At 35.1% G+C, this 19,953-nt stretch overlaps 1 protein-coding gene and 1 pseudogene across 1 annotated transcript in view; both read left to right on the top strand.

Moving 5' to 3' along the window:
- ARHGAP32 (Rho GTPase activating protein 32) overlaps positions 1-19,953 on the top strand; it is a 430,718-nt gene that overhangs the window by 20,289 nt on the left and 390,476 nt on the right. The window lies entirely within an intron of this gene.
- Positions 1-19,953, top strand: part of LOC103105016 (dnaJ homolog subfamily B member 14-like) — a 109,863-nt pseudogene that overhangs the window by 4,387 nt on the left and 85,523 nt on the right.

The following is a 19,953-nucleotide window of genomic DNA, read 5'->3' as shown; positions in this document are numbered from 1 at the left end:
CATTCATTCATCCATTCATGTTATCCTCAAACAGGAACAACTGGAGACTATCACCATCCACTAGGAATTCCTCTTTGTCCTGAATTTTGCACTGGATCTCCTCCATCATAGTGGAGAATACTTCTGGTGAGTATAGATCTCCCTGTTTTATGCCTGACGTAATATTTATTGCCAGAGGTTCGTTGTACAGTGTTATTTTTGTTGTTACTTCTTCCAAGGAATCTTAAATAATTTTTGTTATATGGATCACTTTGTAACCCAAAAAGAACATTTTGTTCTATTAGTTGAATGTTTTTCATCAACAAACAAGTGCACTGGCGTATTACGTTGTCTCTCTATTTCAGTCAGTTATGAGAGGGTAAAAATGTGGTCCATTGTTGAATATCCTTTGTGAGAGTCTACTATTTTCCTACTATCTTTATCAGAAGTACTCTCAATTTGTGAATACCAAGTAGGTAGGCATATAGGTCATTAGCTGTTAATGTTTTCTTAATCCTGCTCTTTGGAAGCAGTAAGGTCAGAGATTTTTTCCCCCAACCATATCTTTGGTATATTCTTTTTTTAGATAACTTCTAAGTTGGTCTCTCACTGCTTTCATAATTATATTGTTTCCAGTATGTCTGAATCTCTTCATATAGATACTTGATCCAATTTAGTTTCTTTGCCCACCTTTCTTCTCTTTAGCATCTTTTCTCTGTTATCTGCAAGCACTTTGGAGATTGCGATATTAGGGTTTAGGAGTGTAATTCTTCCATTTTTTATGAAGAAAACAGTTCATTGTAATATTTTTTGTTTTTTTTTTCCCATTTTTCTTCTGTTTGTATTCCTACTTCTGTTTTATTCTTGATGTCCTTGTGATGACTTTTTAAAGTTGAATATCTTTCCAAGCTTTCTTTAGAGTGATTTTACCTTCCATTGCTTCTTTCTCTTTTATGAGACTATACAGCTTGTAGTCATCTGCTGTTTTTCTTTTTAGTTTTTAAGTAAGCTCAGGTGTTGGTGCAAAGAGTGGGACACGATTCATGATCCATCAAAGGAGTCTGAAAAGAGTGCTCAGTTAGATAGGTCAACAAATTAAAGGCTCTAGCAACTGGGGATTCTAGGAAAGCCTTCTTGTAGTAGGTGACACTTCAGTTGATTCTTGCAGGAAGCTAGGAAAACTAAAAGAGGAGTGGAGTGAGAGCATTCTGGACGATGGAGCAAACTGTAAAGGCACAAAAGATAGAAGATAGAGTTTTGTGTGTGAAAAATATTGAGGAGACCAGTCTAGGCAGATTGTAGAGTAAATTAAAGGGAGTAAAGGTTTTAAAGAAGTAAAAGGGGAATAAAAAAGCAAAGGAGATTGGAAAGGTAAGAATGGACCTTATTTGTGGGTTCGCTCCTAATGAACTACCCTGACCAGCAGGGTCCCACAAAGGAAGGGGCTCACCTTTGTAATGGGACCGAGGAGAGATAGGGACCGAGAACCAGGGTGGAAATGAAAGACACCGACAAATCAGTGGTTGGATAGGGCAGGCAACCCCTATGATTTTCCTTAAGGCGGAAAATGAGGATAATGGAATACAAGGTGGTTGAGGAGATTAAGATAGAGAATGCAGGCTGAGATGATCACAGCCTCGGGGAAGGAAAGGACTTGGAGGAGAAAGAGAGAGAGAGAAACGGTAATCCTATCTAGGGAAAGAACCTTCCTAAAAAGAGAAAATTCCAGGGGTTGCCTTGCTTTTATTGATGAGGAGGCAGAGGGATGCCTCTAATCACGTAGCAATTACATCACATATCTTAGACAATCATGATTGGGGGGTACAGTGGAGGGAACACCTTTTGGGCATGTAGGACATAACCGCGCTTTCCCGGGCAAGTCTCCGAACATGTTAATGGACTTGTGTTGGGCAATAGGTCTCGTGATCAGGTCAAGGTTACCTTCACAAACCTTATGGGTAAAGCCTCATGCTTGGAGACACAGTAATAATATAGTCATCTATATTTCATAGATGTGAATATGCTTGGGATGCTACATATCCCCCCCCTTTTTTTTTGGAAAGGTGATTAATATATAAATGTGACTAAAATCAAAAATATAAAAATCATGTAGCATCACCAATTGATGCTTCAAGTGATTAAAAATAGATATTCAAAATATATTGCCAAAGCCTTGGCTGAAAAAAGTAATTGTGATTATCAACAATAATAAAATCTTCCTCTTTGCTCATGACGATTATTGCAAAGATAAAATGTGTTCTTAATACTAAACAATCAAAATCAAAGATAAAAATTTTCATAAATGATTGAAAATAATGACAAAAGTATTAAAAAAGTTTTTCACTCTGATTAACCTGAATTATTGAGGTAGTAGTCCCATAGAACATAGGACAGGTGCATTAGATTATTACCCACACACAGTTAGGATTACAAGAAGTTGCCAGTGCTTTTGTAGTAAGATAAAAGATGACTGCATCTGGATATAAAGGGGAATTTCCTTTTTCTCCCTTGTACTGATTATGAATTTTAGGGATATACCCGCCTAGATGCCTGCCACATGGCAATATGGTTGGACTTTGATACCTGAGCCACCTGTGAATGAGGGTGTCGAACACCATGTCCCAGGACCTCCAACCTCAGCAGCCCACATATATCCATCTTTTATGGAATATATGCCTGTGTGTGTGGCTTTTGTTGTCTGGCTCATTGAGGTGTCCTCTGCATTCCCTTTTTATGCAGTCAGTGATGGTTTCCCAGGATAGTCACCTGCAACTTTAACAATTGCTGTCACGTTCTTGTAATCTGATTCTGTTGGGTACATATTAAGAGAAACATTTGCACCTTCATTGCTCAGGATTAGAGTGTTAAAAGTACTTGAAATATTTTTCAAAATATAAGAGAAAAATGAAAACAACATAGTATAATCAAAATTTTCAGAGAAAATAAAGTGAGCGCATCAAATCAAAATTGCTCAATAGGATTAAAATGATATAAAATGGTATAAAATGTTCTTAAAAATACTTTCTGTCTTATCCCCCTTTTTTTTTTGAATAGCATACCAAATATATTTGCATCTTTTGCATTTTTCAAACAGTGGTGTAACCGTAAATGCAAGTAACAAGAACATTATCCCTTTTGTCCATTACTTATTGATTGGTTGTAGTTCAATATCAACATTGGACACAGTGTGAGGATGACGCGATAGGGCCACATCTGGTTGCATATTTCTGATAAAAGCCCTATTTATGTAACCTTTTCTCCAAAGTATTAATAAACCAATAATTATCAGTATGAATATTATCATAGAGCCAATGCTCGTCAAGTTAATTCTACCGAACCAATTTCTGGGATCCAAGGAAGTTAGAGTTGCTTCCCATTGGGATGCAATTTTTTCAGCTTCCTGTTCGTATACAATTTGGTCTAACTTGTTAATTTCTTGTTGAAGTTTTATAATATCCAATGTGCTGTTATGACGTCCCCAGGCACCTCTTATGTGTTCAACTACAGTGTGCCAACTATAGGACACATTGTCATATGTTAGAGGTGTAATACAATAACCTGTTTGGTTAAAATGACAAGGAAAAGCGATTCTGGTATGTAAAGCTTCAACCTCTTTTCCTAGCCAAAATACAGCATCCTTTAATGTTTCAAGTTCATCTTTAAATGCTAAGTCAATACTTTGCTGAGTATGCCATAATTCAGATGAATTAGACACAATTTCTTGTATAAATCCTTGGTTTTGTATAGAGGTAGTTAATGCAACAGTTGCTGTGGTTAGTGATGTTATCATAGCGACAATGGACAATTTGAAATTCTACACACAGGAGTTTATTTTTCATTTTTGGAATAATAGGGAGCCTTGGGAGTATTGAGCAGAGGAGTGAAGAGTCATATCTTTAAAAAAAAATCACTTTAACTGCTGAGTAAGGGTGGATTGGAATAGCAAGAGTTAAGGCAAGAAAAAACATTTAGAAGGGTATTGCAGTACTCTGGGTGAAATGTGATATCTGAACTTGCAAGGTAGTGGCAGTTTGTGAATTGAGAGGAGGGAAAATATATAAAAATGTTATTTAGCAATAATTTGTTATATAGGGTGAGTGAGAATGAGGATGTCACTGAAGTTGTTAGACTGGATGACTGGAAAAATGGTGCTGCCCTTATTAGTAATAGGGAATTTGGGAAAAGGGGAAGATTTAGAAGAAAAGAATATTGCTTTGCACATATCAAGTTTGCAATTTGAATGAGACATCTAGTTTGACTTGTCCAAAAGATATTTGGTGATATGGGGCTTTAACTCAGGAAAGAAACTGTGACCGTGAAAATGTGGGTTGAATGACTGTGAATTGCCAAAACTGTAAAAATAATTTCAGTGTCTTGATTTTATATAAAAAATAAGTGGTCGCCATGGGAAAAATTCCCAAATATGAAATACCCAAGTCTGCTGGGTTTTATGGAGATTTTAATTAATACGAATGAAGGAATTAAGGGAAGGGAGAGAGACAGAGTAAGAGGAAATAGTAGGAAAAGACTAGGGCCTAGGCCTTTCTCATTAAGAGAGAAAACTAAGTCAGTCTTTTATCCACTCACCACAAGATTTTGTCCCAAGTAAAACTCCAGTATTCAGAGAGACCCTCCAATTCAGCTTCCAAACTCAACTAAGTTCAGAGGCCAGCTACTCCAACTAGTCCGAACTCCCCTAAGTTGAGAGAGCCAGCTCCTTTTAAAGAGAAATTTCTCTTATGTCACCCCCCCCCCCCCCAAATTTTCACATCTACCAATCACAGTAGATGTTTTCCACAGGACTCTCCATTCTTAATTCACATCTTCTTTTGTTATCACCTTCCCTGAGTAGACTAAAACTTCACACCTCTTGCTAAGCTTGCCCTTTGTAAGTTGCTTGGTCTTTTAGTGATTAATTTAACTTTTATAGGTACTTAGTACCCTTTTGTATTAGATCTAAAAATAGACCTAGCTTAAGGTTTTGGCCTCACTATAAGTATGAGTTAGGGACTTTTTCATTGTTCAGTAAGGAGTTTTACAACTTTATCTTCCCCTAAGGCACTAAGTATGGGTGGAGTAATGTTAAAGTTCCCAATACATTCCTGATGAAGTACCTCCCTTGTTTAAATGGGGAATAACCTTAACCAAATGTTCTAAGGTAGAGTCTGAGAAGTTTTAAGATTCACAAAACTAGAGTTGGATATAGATCTGACAATCAATCTGCTTCAATGTGATAGTTAAATGTATGGGAGTTGATGAGATCACCTAGTGAAATAGTATAGAGAAGGGGACCACGGAGAGAGCCTGAGAAGAGAAAAGAGAAAAATTAGGAGAGAGCACAGTCATGGAAATCTAGAGAGGAGGGAGTATCTAGGGGGAGAAGGACATGAACAATACTAAAGTAAAGAGTAGTCAAGAAAGATGAAGTTTGGGTAAAAGCTTCTAGATTTGATCATTAGAAGATCATTGCTGATACAACAGGACAGTTCTGAGGGACTTATGAGAAAGAACACTATCCACATCCAAAGAAAGAACTGTGGGAGTAGAAACACAGAAGAAAAACATTTGCCTGATCACATGGTTTGATGGGGACATGATTGGGGATGTAGACTAAATGATCACTATTGCAAACATTATTATGGAAATAGGTCTTGATCAATGATACATGTAAAAAGCCAGTGGAATTGCTCCTTGACTATGGGAGACAGGAGGAAAGAGGGGAAGGAAAGAACATGAATGATGTAACAATGGAAAAATATCATAAATTAAATAAATAAATTTAAAAAAGATCATTGCTTACTTAGGTAGAGGACTTTCAGTTAAATGATGAAGTTAGAAGACAGATAGCAGAGGATTTGGAAGTGTTAGAATCCAAGAATTTGAGGCATCTGGTATAGTTAGCTTTCTCAAGGAATTTAGTCAAGAAGGGGAGGAGAGATATTGTAAAGATTAAAATTTAGGGGACAATGTAAAAATAGACTCGAATCCAGGACTTCAATCCCCAGAAATCCTTGCTCTACTTCCCCAGAATGCCCTCTAATCTCACTGAATTCTCACCTGGGCCGAGAGAGAGATGGGGTATTTAAAACTGGTTGTGAATAGGCTTGGGCCTCTTTTCTCTTCCTGTCTCTGCTGGCAAGCAGACATGTCTCATGATGTGAGTGAAATTGAATTGGGACTTTCAGCCCACCTGGCCTGTGCCTTTCTTACTTGTATTTTTCTTAAATTCTCAACCTTTAATAAACCTCTAAAATATAATACTCCTTGCAGAGAGAAACTAATTTATACTTGCCTCAGTATCCCCTAAATTTTAATCTTTACATATAGGATACTAGCTAATGGGATGCTTGGATGAAGTGAGAATTTTTTAAACCTGGGGGAAGTATATGTATTTGTATAGGCAGCAGTGAAGGAGATAACTGAGAGATTGAGAGTTGTGTTGACAGATGGAAATATCTAGAAAAGACAGAAGATGGAATCAAGGATTCATGGTCATGATTTAACCATTCCAAGGAGAAGATCTACCTTTACATGTGAGACAGGAATGAAGGAAGCAATAGTGGGGGAAGATATATGAATAATTTGAGGTGAAGAGGCAAGAAGGGGGAGCTCACCAGGAATGGCCTTGAATTTTTTCAGAAGACAAAGTGTGAGTCATAGTCTGTGTAGGTAGGGTAAGACATGGGAAGCTTCAAGAAAGATAAAAACGTTTGGAACAGTTGCTATGGAGATTTGGATTGTGAATTAGTTAAGGAAGAGTATAATGATTGCTTTTCTGTATTGAGGATTACATAAATTTGAAGTAGATCCAGTCCAGATGGTTTTGTGATTTCCTCCATCTCTACCCAGTAACATGCAACTAGGAGTGAAAGGTGGTTGGTGGTAGTAATTTAATGTTAGGGCTTGGTAAAATGTGATTAGTGATAGGACAGGGGACCAAAGGAATGAAGAATTAAATGATGTAGAGTTGAGTTGGTTTACAAAGCTAGGGACAGGAGGAGACAGGTTAGGAAAGAAGCACTGGGAAAGAACTGAGGGGAGGTAGAGGTATCAAAGATTACAGTGAAGAGAAGAAAAGGTTTAAAGGTTATAAAACATTTGGGAGGGAATGTTTTTGACAGGGCCATATGTTTCTGAAGAGTCAAGAAGGATGAAGACTGAGAAATACCCATTGGATTGAATAATTAAGAGAGCTTTATGAATCTTGGTGAGAGCTGTTTCAGTTGCTTGGTTGGGAAGAGAAGACAGATTCTGAGAAGTGATTTGAATGTGAAGAAGTGGAGACAACAACTGTAAATTTCTAGGAAATTTGCAGTGAAAGGGAGGAGAGAGAATGATAGCTTGAAAGGAATATAGAATTAAATGAGATTGGGATAGATCTGGGCATATTTGTAGACAGCTGGGATAAAAGCTGGTGATAGAGAAAGAACAGTGGCCAATAGTAATAGCTATCATTTATATACTACTGACTAGGTGCCAGAGGGAAGAGGTACAGAGAGAATGGCAGAACTAGTTACAGTCAAGAGTAATTTGGGGGTTCATAATTATGGAGGTATAATAACACTTGTGACTGATGATGAGATCAAGAGTCTCATCATTCCTGTTTATGTCTGAGATTTGAGCAGGCTGCTGAACTAGGAAGCCATGCTGTTCATTGGGCCCTCAGTGTGTATCCTGCAGGTCCTTAGTATGCAAGCTGGGGTTGGGGTGGAGTCAAAGACTTTTAGTTAACTGCTACCAGGGTCTGACTTGGGTGATTTATCTGGATGGAATACATTTTAGAGGAAGAAAGGTTGTTAAATAATGATGGTGGCAGAGGAAAGGTCTGGAAGGAGCAGAGAGGAGTAAGGAATATGTTGCTTTTCTCAACCCAGTGTGTTTGTATCCTGTTCTTCTGAGGGTGGCTAGATTTAATGTTTTCTGCGGGTTGGTTGTGCTTGTGGCAGGTTGGCCAGTTTATGTGTTGGGAAAAATAAGATCTACTAGTTGAATATCACAAACATGTTTTGAAGTATAGAGAAATGTATTGACAAATCAGAAAAAGAAGAAATAACTTCAAAAGGAGAAAGTGAGTTGATAGCTACCAGCTTTGACCTCTGTTCCATTAAGCTATTATGATCATCTTTCTAGTTTTTATAGTTCTTTCCTGAAATCACACCATTTCAAGTGTTCAGGTGTGCCAAGATGGAAAAAGAGTTAAGAGGGGACATATTCTGCTGAAGGCTTTCTATGTAGTGGAAAAATGGATGCATCTTGGGAAAATCACTTTAGTTTTGTGTTTATGAATCAGCATCTGTGGATTATTTTATCTCTGTAATTGTTCCCTGACACCAGCACTGTTTTTTTTCTCTTTCAATTTGGAGTGAAATTTTCATTGAAATTCATATTACTTCCCTTTCACAAATTCCTTGAATTTTTCTGAATTGATTCCTGAAATTTCCTTTTCCACACTGGTAATTATTTTGCTCTTTGTAGGAAGTTCTTTTTTTAAAAGGAACAACCTTTTTATGCCAGGATTGTTTTCTTATGAAAACCAACCTCTTATCTTGTGAACTGATAAATAGTAATTGAAATCCTGTGTCTTTTTCTTTGTGCCTGAGCTGTTATTGCATTCTCATAAAACTTTCTATTTTTTTAAACATTATTTTATTTGGTCATTTCCAAACATTATTCATTGGAAACAAAGATCATTTCCTACCGCCCCCCCCGCACCCCCCCCCCATTACCTCTCCCATAGCTGATGTGTGATTCCACTGGGTATCATATGTGTCCTTGATTAGAACCCATTTCCATGTTGTTGGTATTTGCATTAGAGTGTTCATTTAGAGTCTCTCCTCAGTCATATCCCCTCAACCCCTGTAGTCAAGCAGTTGCTTTTCCTTGGTGTTTTTACTCCCTCAGTTTGTCCTCTGCTTGAGGATAGTTTTTTTTTTTCTCATAGATCCTTGCAGATTGTTCAGGGACGATGTAAAAGCCATCAATGGAGAAGTCCATTACGTTTGATTGTACCACAGAGTATCAGTCTCTGTGTACAATGTTTTCCTGGTTCTGCTCCTTTTGCTCTGCATCACTTCCTGGAGGTTGTTTCAGTCTCCATGGAATTCCTCCACTTTTTTATTCCTTTTAGCACAATAGTATTTCATCACCAACATACACCACAATTTGTTCAGCCAGTCTCCAATTGAAGGGCATCCCCTCATTTTCCAATTTTTTTGCTGCCACCACAAATAGTGCAGCTATGAATATTCTTGTACAAGTCTTTTTCCTTATTATCTCTTTGGGGTACAAACCCAGCAGTGCTATGGCTGGATCAAAGGGCAGACAGTCTTATCGCCCTTTGGGCATAGTTCCAAATTGCCCTCCAGAATGGTTGGATCAATTCACAACTCCACCAGCAATAAATTAATGTCCCTACTTTGCCACATCCCCTCCAGCATTCATTATTTTCCTTTGCTGTCATGTTAGCCAATCTGCTAGGTGTGAGGTGATACCTCAGAGTTGTTTTGATTTGCATCTCTCTGATTATAAGAGATGTAGAACATTTTTTCATGTGCTTATTGATAGTTTTGATTTCTTTATCTGAAAACTGTCTATTTATGTCCCATGCCCATTTTATCAATTGGCGAATGGCTTGATTTTTTGTACAATTGATTTAGCTCTTTGTAAATTTGAGTAATTAAACCTTTGTCAGAGGTTTTTATGAAGATTATTTCCCAATTTGTTGCTACCCTTCTGATTTTAGTTACATTGGTTTTGTTTGTACAAAAACTTTTTAATTTGATGTAGTCAAAATTATTTATTTTACATTTTGTGACTAAAACTTTCTTTATGATAAAATTCACCAGAGGATCTTTTTTTTAAAATGTATTTTTTTGAATAAAGTATCCTGGTTCTTATTCCTTACATGCAAAAAGTTTTTATCTTAGTGCCATGTAATTATGTAAGCCAATTGGAGTTGTCCAAGAAGGGATCATTTCAATATTTATATTTGTATCCCCAGAACTTATCACAGTGTGACACAGAGTGGATGCCTAATGAATATTTGTTGATTGATAATATGCAGCAGTTAGCACAGTGCTGAGTGCATCAGAGGTGCTTAATAAATGTTTATGGATTGACATGCTTTTGAAATTCTATATTTTAAATTTACATTGTTATGCAAATAAGATCTCTGTTGGTTTTTCAAATGAAACATTGTAGATGGGCATAAAAGAAAACCCTGGAAGGAGAGGAAGTAATAATTGAAATCACTATGAATTAGTAATATTTTGCTGGTGAAGAAAAATCTATCCTCTTTTAAAAGTGTTTCACAAAGATCACAACATGCAAAATCCGAGTGGTAATTCTTTATAAATTTTGATATGTTTTTAGAATACAATATTCAATTTCATTTACCCCATTTTTAGAAAATATGGGGGAGATGTCAGGAAAAGTATATGTAGCATTAGAGCTGAATAGAAGAGCAATAAAAATAATCAAATGGAAGACTTTTTTTTTTTTTGGAGGGAAAGATCAAAGCAATTGATGGTTAGTTTAGAGAGGGGAAGACTAGGAATGATTGAAGTACTGCTTACAAGTGGGTAAAAGGTTTCAAGTGGGAGAATACATGATTATTTCTTCTATATTAATTCAAACAAGATAAAATAGATTAAAATGAGAGATTTTATTATAGTAAATAATTCATTCAATGAACATTTTTAAGTTCCCACTCTGTGTAAAGAAAGCATTATGCTTGTTGCTAGGGAAACAAAGATATGACAGATCTTGCTATTAAGAAGTTTACAGTTTAATAGATATATACACAAGTCACTGCCAATTAGGAAATCATTGATGCAGGAATCTTGGAGGCTTCTTACATGGTGCATCTGAATATATCCTTGAAAGGAGGAACTTGATAAAGATTAAAAACTTGTTATAAAATATTTAGGAATCTATTTGCCAAGACAAAGGAATTATATGAACAGAACTACAAAACACTTCACACAATTAAAATGAGGTCTAAATAATTGGAAAAACATTAATTGCTCATGGGTAGGGTGAGCTAATATAATAAAAAAGACAATCCTACCCAAATTAATTTACTTAATTCAGTGCCATACCTATCATTGAAACTGTACTATAAAGAAGTGATCATCAAAACAATATGGTACTGGCTAAGAGATAGAAGGATGGATCAGTGGAATAGACTAGGGGTAAATGATCTCAGCAAGCTAGTGTTAAATAAACCCAAAGATCCTAGCTTTTGGGACAAGAACTCATTATTTGACAAAAACTTCTGGGAAAATTAGAAAACAGTATGGAAAAAATTAGGTTTATATCAATATCTCATACCCTTATACCAAGATAAATTCAAATTGGGCAAATAAATTAAATGTAAAGTGTGAAATCATGAATAAATTAGGTTTACATAGAATAGTATACCTGTTAGATCCATGGTAAAGGAAGGAATTTAAGTCCAAAGAAGAGATAGAGAGCATTATAAAATGTAAGATGAATGACTTGGATTATATCAAATTAAAAAGGTTTTGTACAAACAAAACCAATGCAACCAAAATTAGAAGGAAAACAAACTGGGGGAACATTTTTATAACAAAACTCTCTGACAAAGGTTTAATTTCCCAAATCTATAAGGAACTAAGTCAAATTTATGAAAAATCAAGCCATTCCCCAATTGACAAATGGTCAAAGGATATGAGTAGGCAGTTTTCACACAAAGAAATCAAAACTATCAATAATCACATGAAAAAGTATTTCTTTTGATTAGAGAAATGAAAATCAAAACAACTCTGAGGTACTACCTCACATCTAGCAGATTGGACACTATTATAGCAAAGGAAAATAATAAATGTTGGAGGGGATGTGGCAAAATTGGGACACTAACACAGTGCTGGTGGAGTTGTGAATTGATTGAACCATTCTGCAAGGCAATTTGGAACTATGCTCAAAGGGCTTTAAAAGACTGCCTCGCCCTTTGATCTAGCCATACCACTACTGGGTTTATACCCCAAAGAGATAATGAGGAAAAAATACTTGTTCAAAAATATTTATAGCCACATTTTTATAGTGGCAAAAAATTGGAAAATGAGGGAGTGTCCATCGATTGTGGAATGGCTGAACAAATTGTGGTATCTATTGGTGATGGAATTACTATTGTGGTAACAGGAATAATGAACTGGAAGATATTTTTGTGAACTGGAAAGACCTCCATGAATTGATGGGGAGTAAAATGAGCAGAACCAGGAGAACATTGTACACAGAGACTTATAAATGGCACAATCAAAAGTAACAGACTTTCCTAATAGCAGCAATGCAATGATGCAGAAAAATCCAGAGGAACTTATGAGAAAGAATGCTGTCCACATCCAGAGAAAGAACTGTGGAAGCAGAATCCAGAGAAAGAATTGTGGAAGCATAAATGCAGAAGAAAAACATGATTGATCACATGGTTCAATGGGTATATGATTTGGGGTTTTGGATTTAAATGATCACCTAAAATTTTACAAATTCATTAATATTATTAAATATATATTTATTTATTTAATTAATAATGTTTTCCCATGGTTACATGATTCATGATTTTCCCTCACTCTTCTTACCTCCCCCGTCCCAGAACTGACAAGCAATCCCACTGGCTTATACATATATCATTTATAATTATTTAATTATTAGTTTAATAATAATGAAATATTAACATTTGCAAAAGAGTGATCATTTTCACTCTATTGCAAATATGAATAATATAGAAATAGGTTTTGAGTAATGATACATGTATAACCCAATGGAATTGTTCTTAAGCTCTAGGAGAGGTATAAAGGGTGAAATTATGGTTGAGACTGAAAAAAAATCTAAATTTAAGTGGTTGCCAAGGGAAATCCCAAATAATAAAATACCCAAGTCAGCTGTCAAATTTTATGGTGATTTAATTGATGTAGTAGAAAAGATTTTAAGAAGAAGGAGGAAGGAAAGGGGTAGTACCGGGCAGGAAGATAGGAGATCTAGAAAGTAAGGTTTTGAGTGTGAAGGAGGAAAGAATCAGCTTGACCTCCAAAGAGACTTACCTAAGATGCCCGAACCTGAAATCAGCTCCAGGGCAAAACTCACCAAGATGACAACGCTTAGCATGCTGCCAGCCAGAGTCATCTCTCCAGGGAAAGAGAAAGAGGCAGAAACTGACGTGCCTTATGGACGTTTTTACATCATTTTTCTGTGTCTCATTTGTACCAATGAGGACTTAGCTTGACTTAGGACAGCCCAGAGGTCTGTCCTTTTTTTTGCACATGTCTGTTGAAGGCCATCTCCTCAGATAATTAAATCTTGAGTGTGATGTAGACCTTTCAAAATCTTGTTAAAATGAGTTAGGGTGGAGAATATGGAGTTTCCAAGACCTTATTCTGTTATTCCAAGTATTTCCATTGTTCTTGATCAGGAAATAGCTAAATCATCTTCTAAAGCAGTGGTTCTCAACCTTTCTAATGCTGTGACCCCACAATACAGTTCCTCATGTTGCAGTTGCATGCAGCACCCTAAACCAAAAAATTATTTTGGTGACTACTTCAAAACTGTAATTTTGCTACAGTTATGATTCAGAATGTAAATACCTGATATGCATTATGTATTCTCATTGCTACAAATTGAGAGATTGAGAACTGCTGTTCTAAGGAATGGTCTGATTAGGGTGGAATAGTTTTAAAATTCACAGAGGGGAGGGAAGGGAGGTGGGAAAAAATCATAAATCATGTAACCATGGAAAAATATTCTAAATAAATGAATTTAATTTAGAAAATGAAACTTAAAAAAATTCTTGTTGATTAGGTTAGCGAAAGTCTGTTTTTGGCATGGGAGATCTGATGAAGTACCAGGCCTAGAGAATAATTCCATTTGAGTATAATAAAGTATGTGAAGGAGGAGGAGAGTATGAATTAATGACTGAAAAGCATTTATTGGCCCAGGGGGTAGAGAGCCAGGCTTTGGAGTCTGGAGGACATGAGTTGAAATATGAATTCAAACATTTCCTAGCTGTGTAACTCTGGGTAAGTCTCTTATCCCTGTTTACCTAGCTCATACTTGTCTGTCTTAGAGTTGTTAGTAATACAGAAAGTAAAAGTTAAAACAAACAAACAAACAAACCATTTATTAAGTGCTCTCTCTGCTCTCAGAGGAGACTAGTCTGTGATAAAACAAGAAAAGTAGTGTGGAGAACCCAAAATGCCAGAATTAAGAATTTTTGCTTTATTCAGTAGGCAGCAAGGAGTCATTAAAGATTTTTCAATAGAGTAGTAGTAGTATGATCAAAGAGGTACTTTAGGGTAGAGTTTTCAAACTCTGGCCTTACATATTCCAATTGGCCTACAAAATTTTCAGTGGAATTAGATTAAAATATAATTGGGAAATGTTTAACAATAAAAACAAAATACAGCAGTTAGTGATTTTCTTTTTTTTCTTTATTGTAAGTTTAATTAAAACATTTTTTGATTCAAAGATATTTTCTTTTCCCAGTCATATGTAATAATAATTTTTAACAGTATGCATACTCCATAATTATAAGATCTAAACTCTCTCCCTCCTTCCCTTCTCTCCCCTCACTTGGAGGTAAGCAATTTGATTTGGGCCATACATATATTATCTTTGCAAAATACACTTTGATGTTGGTCATTGTCATAAGAGTACACTCACATAAAACCCAAAACCCCAAATAAAATTGTTAATACAATGATGTAAAAGATAGCATGCTTATTCTGCATCCATCTAACTCCAACAGTTCTATCTCTAGAGATGCATAGCACTTCCCATCATAAGTTCTTCAGAATTGTCCCAGGTCATTGCATTGCTGAGTGTAGCCAAATTTTCATAGATGATCATCGTACAATATTGCTGTTAAGTTAGTAGTTTTCTAAGTCAGTATGTAGCCATAGGGATCCATTTGTATTGGAGTTAGTCTCTTCTGCTTTAAAAGATTAAGGCATAGGTGCTTTGGAGAGTGTTGGAACCAGAGTAGGATGATTTATGAGGAGATCATTACAGTACTATAGCAATTAGAGATAAAAGCTTAAAAAAAAATAAAGTAGGAGTTGAGAGGAGATTTGAGAGACTTTGAGAAAATAAAATTATAGGTCTTTAGCAGTTGATTGGTTGTTGGTAGGGTGGGAATAATGAAGAGTCTAAGTGACTGGAAAGATAGTTATCAGCAGAATTAAAGAATGATACTGTAATGGAAAGTGAATGGTTTAGCAGTCACAATCCTGTTGAATATGAAGTATTGTTAGTGGGATAACTAAAATTAGGCATTCAGAAATGCTGAACTGGTGCTCTTGAGTGGAGATTAGATTTGGAGATAAAATTTGGAAGTCATCTTCATAGAAATAGATTATTATTGAAGCTGTGTCAATGGAATGAAATAACGACATTGTTGACAAAATGCAGGAAGAGAATTATGGATTACTTTATTTACTACTTCTATAATAATATAGTTATCCTGGATGACCTAACATGGAACCTATTTTAATTATGGGGGGGGGGTTAACTTTTTCATTTGCGTTTTTTTTTTTGGTAGGGGAATATAAAGACAGTTTAACTTTGATATATAGAAATCAATTTTGAGTTTGATTTCAGACTTTTAGATGGAAGAAATACAAATCATTGTAATTCTTCCTGCCCTTTCCTTGAGTTTTCTAATTGTTTAACATTAATATAGCTGTTTTTTAATTGATATACTTTCTTGTTCTCAAAATCTTTTTTATTTACAAGTTTTTACTTATAAAAGCTTCAGTTGTTTAATGCATTGAAAATGACCTTCAGAAGGTGGTTGGAAATATGCAGTTTTATATCTTTTATGAGTTATAAACAAGATCTCTTTTCTTCAGTTTAAGTGGAATTGGCAAATGAACTGATTCTTGTAGAAATCTCTCTGTAGTCCTATTAATAAAGCTTGACTCCTATTCATTCTTTGGAGAAATTGTTATAATGGCTCAATGTTTCACCTCCTTTGATGTGTATTATATGAGAAATCTTCAAAATTATTGTTACTCTTAATAGCCCTACAAGTCACTTTGAAGTAGCAACACAGGAAATATGTATAAATTAGATAATAAATTGATGAATGACTTAAAAAATTAAACTAAGCTAACCAAAAAAATTAAGCTAAAACTCTTATCTGCCATCTATAGCTGGAATTTTTTTCTTACCCATCCCTTTGAATAAAAAAAATAGAAATTGATTCTGAATAATTTTCTGTTGCTATAGCAATACTACTCAATTTCTTAACTATTTATTAAAAGGGAGTGGGGAGATCTATCGCTACTATTTTGTAGTAGTTAAAAAGAAAGATTTGGACTGAAAATTGTCCCATTAAAAATGGGACATTTCCCTTGGAAAATGTCCCATTAAAAGGATAGAAGAAAAGTAAAAAAAAAGTTGTTTTGGCTGAGTGCCAGGTTATAATATAATTATTAATGATCTTGGTACTGGGAATATTGAATTAACAGAAGCTTCAAATTATGTAATGTGGGGAGGAGAGAATGGCTGTCTTCCCAGGCACTAACCTTAATGTTGAGATTTATACCAGCTTCTATTCATGTGTTTTTTTAAAAATAAATTTTTGTTCATATCTTTTGTTTTAAAATCACCTACATTTCTACTCTCCTCCTTGCCCATCTCCTCTCTCTGTATTTTAAAAAAAAGTGTGTGTGTGTATGGGGTAGAGTTCAATAAAACCTGATTGAGATATTGGATAAGCCTGATGATGTTATTTGCATTGTTCCAAGTTCATCATCCCCCACCTTCCGTATATCTTCATTAGGGTCAAGCATGATTGGTAAACTTATGCAGCCTTCAATTTTGATTTGTTGTTATTATTTCCATTTTCATTGTTTCATATATGTGTATATATAGTTTTTCCTGTTTTTCATTGTGCATTAATTCATATAAATCTTTCAGTTATTTTGTCTTTATGATATTCATTGTTTCTTACAGTGGTACTTTATTCTTTTACATATGCTACAATTTGTTTAGTTATTCCATAGTGTATTAGAAGGTTGGTTTGGGTATAATGGAGAAAGAGTTGATAAATGCCCAGAAGGTAGGAGGGTGAGAGTTGATAAATGCCCAGAAGGTAGGAGGGTGAGATGGATTTCCCTCTTCAGTCTTCTTTAAATATGTCTCTCCACTAACCCTGTGTTTACTCCCCTCAAATAACTGATTTAATAGGTGAACCTCTTCCCTTGGGGAAAGAGAGAAGAACCAGCTCTCTCCCACTTCATTTGACAAGGAAGTCAAGTTAGGATAACTGACAACTTTATTCTAACAAATTGTGGTTTAGGGGTAAGATAAGAAAGATGTCTGCAGGTTGGCTCTATAGGAAAGAGGATAAAGGAAGTCCCTCTGTCTGTTTAAAATATCTTTTTTCCCCTTTCTCCAAAGTTAAAAGAATCAGGCTTGCCATCCTGGTCTCTAAGAGGTTCAGGGTTTTGTGACCCCTGGTCTATCACAGCAGTGCCAGTGTCCAGACCCAGGGTGTCACAGGAGCTGTGTGAGATCTTCTTATGCTGTTCTTATTCTTCTCAGGTTCTTGGTATTTTTTTGGGGGGGAAATAATGCTTAGATTCAATGAGGGATTTGAATAGTTCAAGAGAGAAATCTATGAATCAACCTGTCACCCTTGCTGTCTTAAGATAGAGAGAGCAACTGTCTCCCACCTGGAATCTCTCTTCTCTCAAGATTCCAAGCCTCTTCAACCATCCCTCACTGTGGATGTAAACCTTTGCATGTCTTCCAGGCTCTGTCCTTCAAAGTCCTGGATCATTTCTCTATCACAATAGTCGTTGGGAATCTACTTGGTTTCCAGTTCTTTTTTGCAACAAAAAATACTACTCTTAATATTATTCCTTTTCTTTTTGCCATTGACCTTTTTGAGATATATGGCTAGCAGGGAAATCTTGGTCAAAAGATGAAAATACACTTTGTATAATTGTAAATTGCTTTCCCTAATGGTTGGATTAATTCATAGCTCCATCAACAGTCCATTTTTCTACAATCTTTCTGAAACGCCAATTTTTTGGGTGTGAGATTAAGCCTGAGGCTTATCTTTTAATTTGAGTTTTTCTAATTATTGTTGATAGTTGTATCATTTGGTTGTTAATAGTTTGCAATTTTTCTTTTGAGAACTGTTTATTATCCTTTAATCACTTTACTACTGGCAAATGACTTTTAACATTTCTGTTAGTTGTCTATAAATCTTGGATATCAAATTCTAACAAGAGTTATACAATGCAAAGGTTTTTCCCAGTTGACTTTCTCTTCCTGTCTTGGATAAAGTCAATTTTATTCATATAAACTTTTAAATTTCATCTAAAAATAATCTGTTATGTTTTGTAATTCCCCTCTTTTGGGTTAAAATTCACTTTTATTTTTAAATAACTCTTACCTTCCATCTTAGAATTAATACTGTGTGTTGGTTCTCATAGCTAGGAAGTGATTGTGGCTAGATCTGAACCTAGGACCTTCCATCTCTAGACCTTGCTCTCAATCTACTGAATTACCTTGCTACCTCCTAAAGTTCACTTTTAATTGTAAAAGAGGTAAAATCTGTTTTTCTTCTAATTTTTATGGTGTAATTTTATGTTGTAATACCTTTTTTAAAAAAAATCTAGAATGTGGTGTAAGCTGTTAGTGTAAACCTGATTTTTGTCAAGCTATTTTTCACTTTTCTCAGCCATTCTTGTCACCTCATGAGTAAATTTCCTAGATAAATTGTTTTCAGGTTTATTGAAGACCACTCTATTATTTAACTCACTGATTTTTAATTCTTTTTGATTTAGTATATTTGTTTTACATTTAGATTTTTTAACTATCTGGAATGGTTAATATTATGATGAGGTCTAGAAGTTTTATTTTTCTGTTATTCTTATTTTTATTTTATATTTTCTTTAACATTCTGGATCTTTTGATTCTCCAAATGAATTTTGTTATTTTTGTGTAACTGTGAAGTATACTTTTTGTAGTTTGGGATAGCACCATCTGCAATTTAATTTTTGTTGTATTACCATTTTTTCATGTTGACATAAGCTGATGATAGAAAATAATTTTTCTGTAGCTATTTAAACTATTTCTATAAGGAGCATTTTATAACCGTGTGTAAATTATTGAATATGCTTTGGTTGATGAACTCCTAGATTTTGTAGTTATTTTCAATGGAATTTCTCTTTCTATTTTTGTCTCATGGATTTTGTTATTGCTGTTGACATCCATAGATTTATTTTGTAGCCTTAAACTTTACCAAAGCTATTGTTTCAATTAGTTTCTTCATAGATTGTCTAATATTTTCCTAGTATTTTACCATATTATTAATAAGTAGGTGATTTTATTTCTGCCTATATTAATACCTTTTAATTTGTTTTGTATTTTTAATATCATATCAAGTAATAGTGGAGAGAGTGAAAAATTTAATTTCCTAGAGGGTTTCAGTAAACATGTCTCCTATGGGTACTCAATGATGAGTTTTCCCCTCTGCCTAATTGGAGTCTATGTGCTTCTCTATGAGGTAGTTGCCTGGCAAGTCCTCAAATCTGAGTCAGTTAACAACACTTAAGTGAATACAGCTGATAGTTGAGTTTCAAGTTGGAGGATTTTAATCTCATAACATCCAAATTCTTACTAGTGGTCATCGACCTAATTTGTTTACCAATTAATTGGATTGGTATCAGATGACATCAACTAATGAAGATTGTTTACCACATTTTCTCATCACTGGTCTGCCCAACTTAAGTGCCCCATATGTTAACTAGTTGTTTCTGAACACAGGTAATTATGTTTACCAGCCTTTACTACACATATGCTTACCTTAGTATTGAAAAACAAGTTATGAAAAACAAATCAAAATACCTCATCCCAAATGGTAGCCTAGTATAAAATGAAGTCAGTTACATCAAGATAATACACTTATTCTCACTACATTCCACTCTTTGGCCATCAGCTATTCCT

This window comes from Monodelphis domestica, chromosome 4, assembly GCF_027887165.1.
Source record: "Monodelphis domestica isolate mMonDom1 chromosome 4, mMonDom1.pri, whole genome shotgun sequence".
NCBI classification, from domain to species: domain Eukaryota; kingdom Metazoa; phylum Chordata; class Mammalia; order Didelphimorphia; family Didelphidae; genus Monodelphis; species Monodelphis domestica.
Note: the sequence above shows the minus strand (reverse complement) of the source record. Positions and strands in the feature narration are given on the sequence as shown.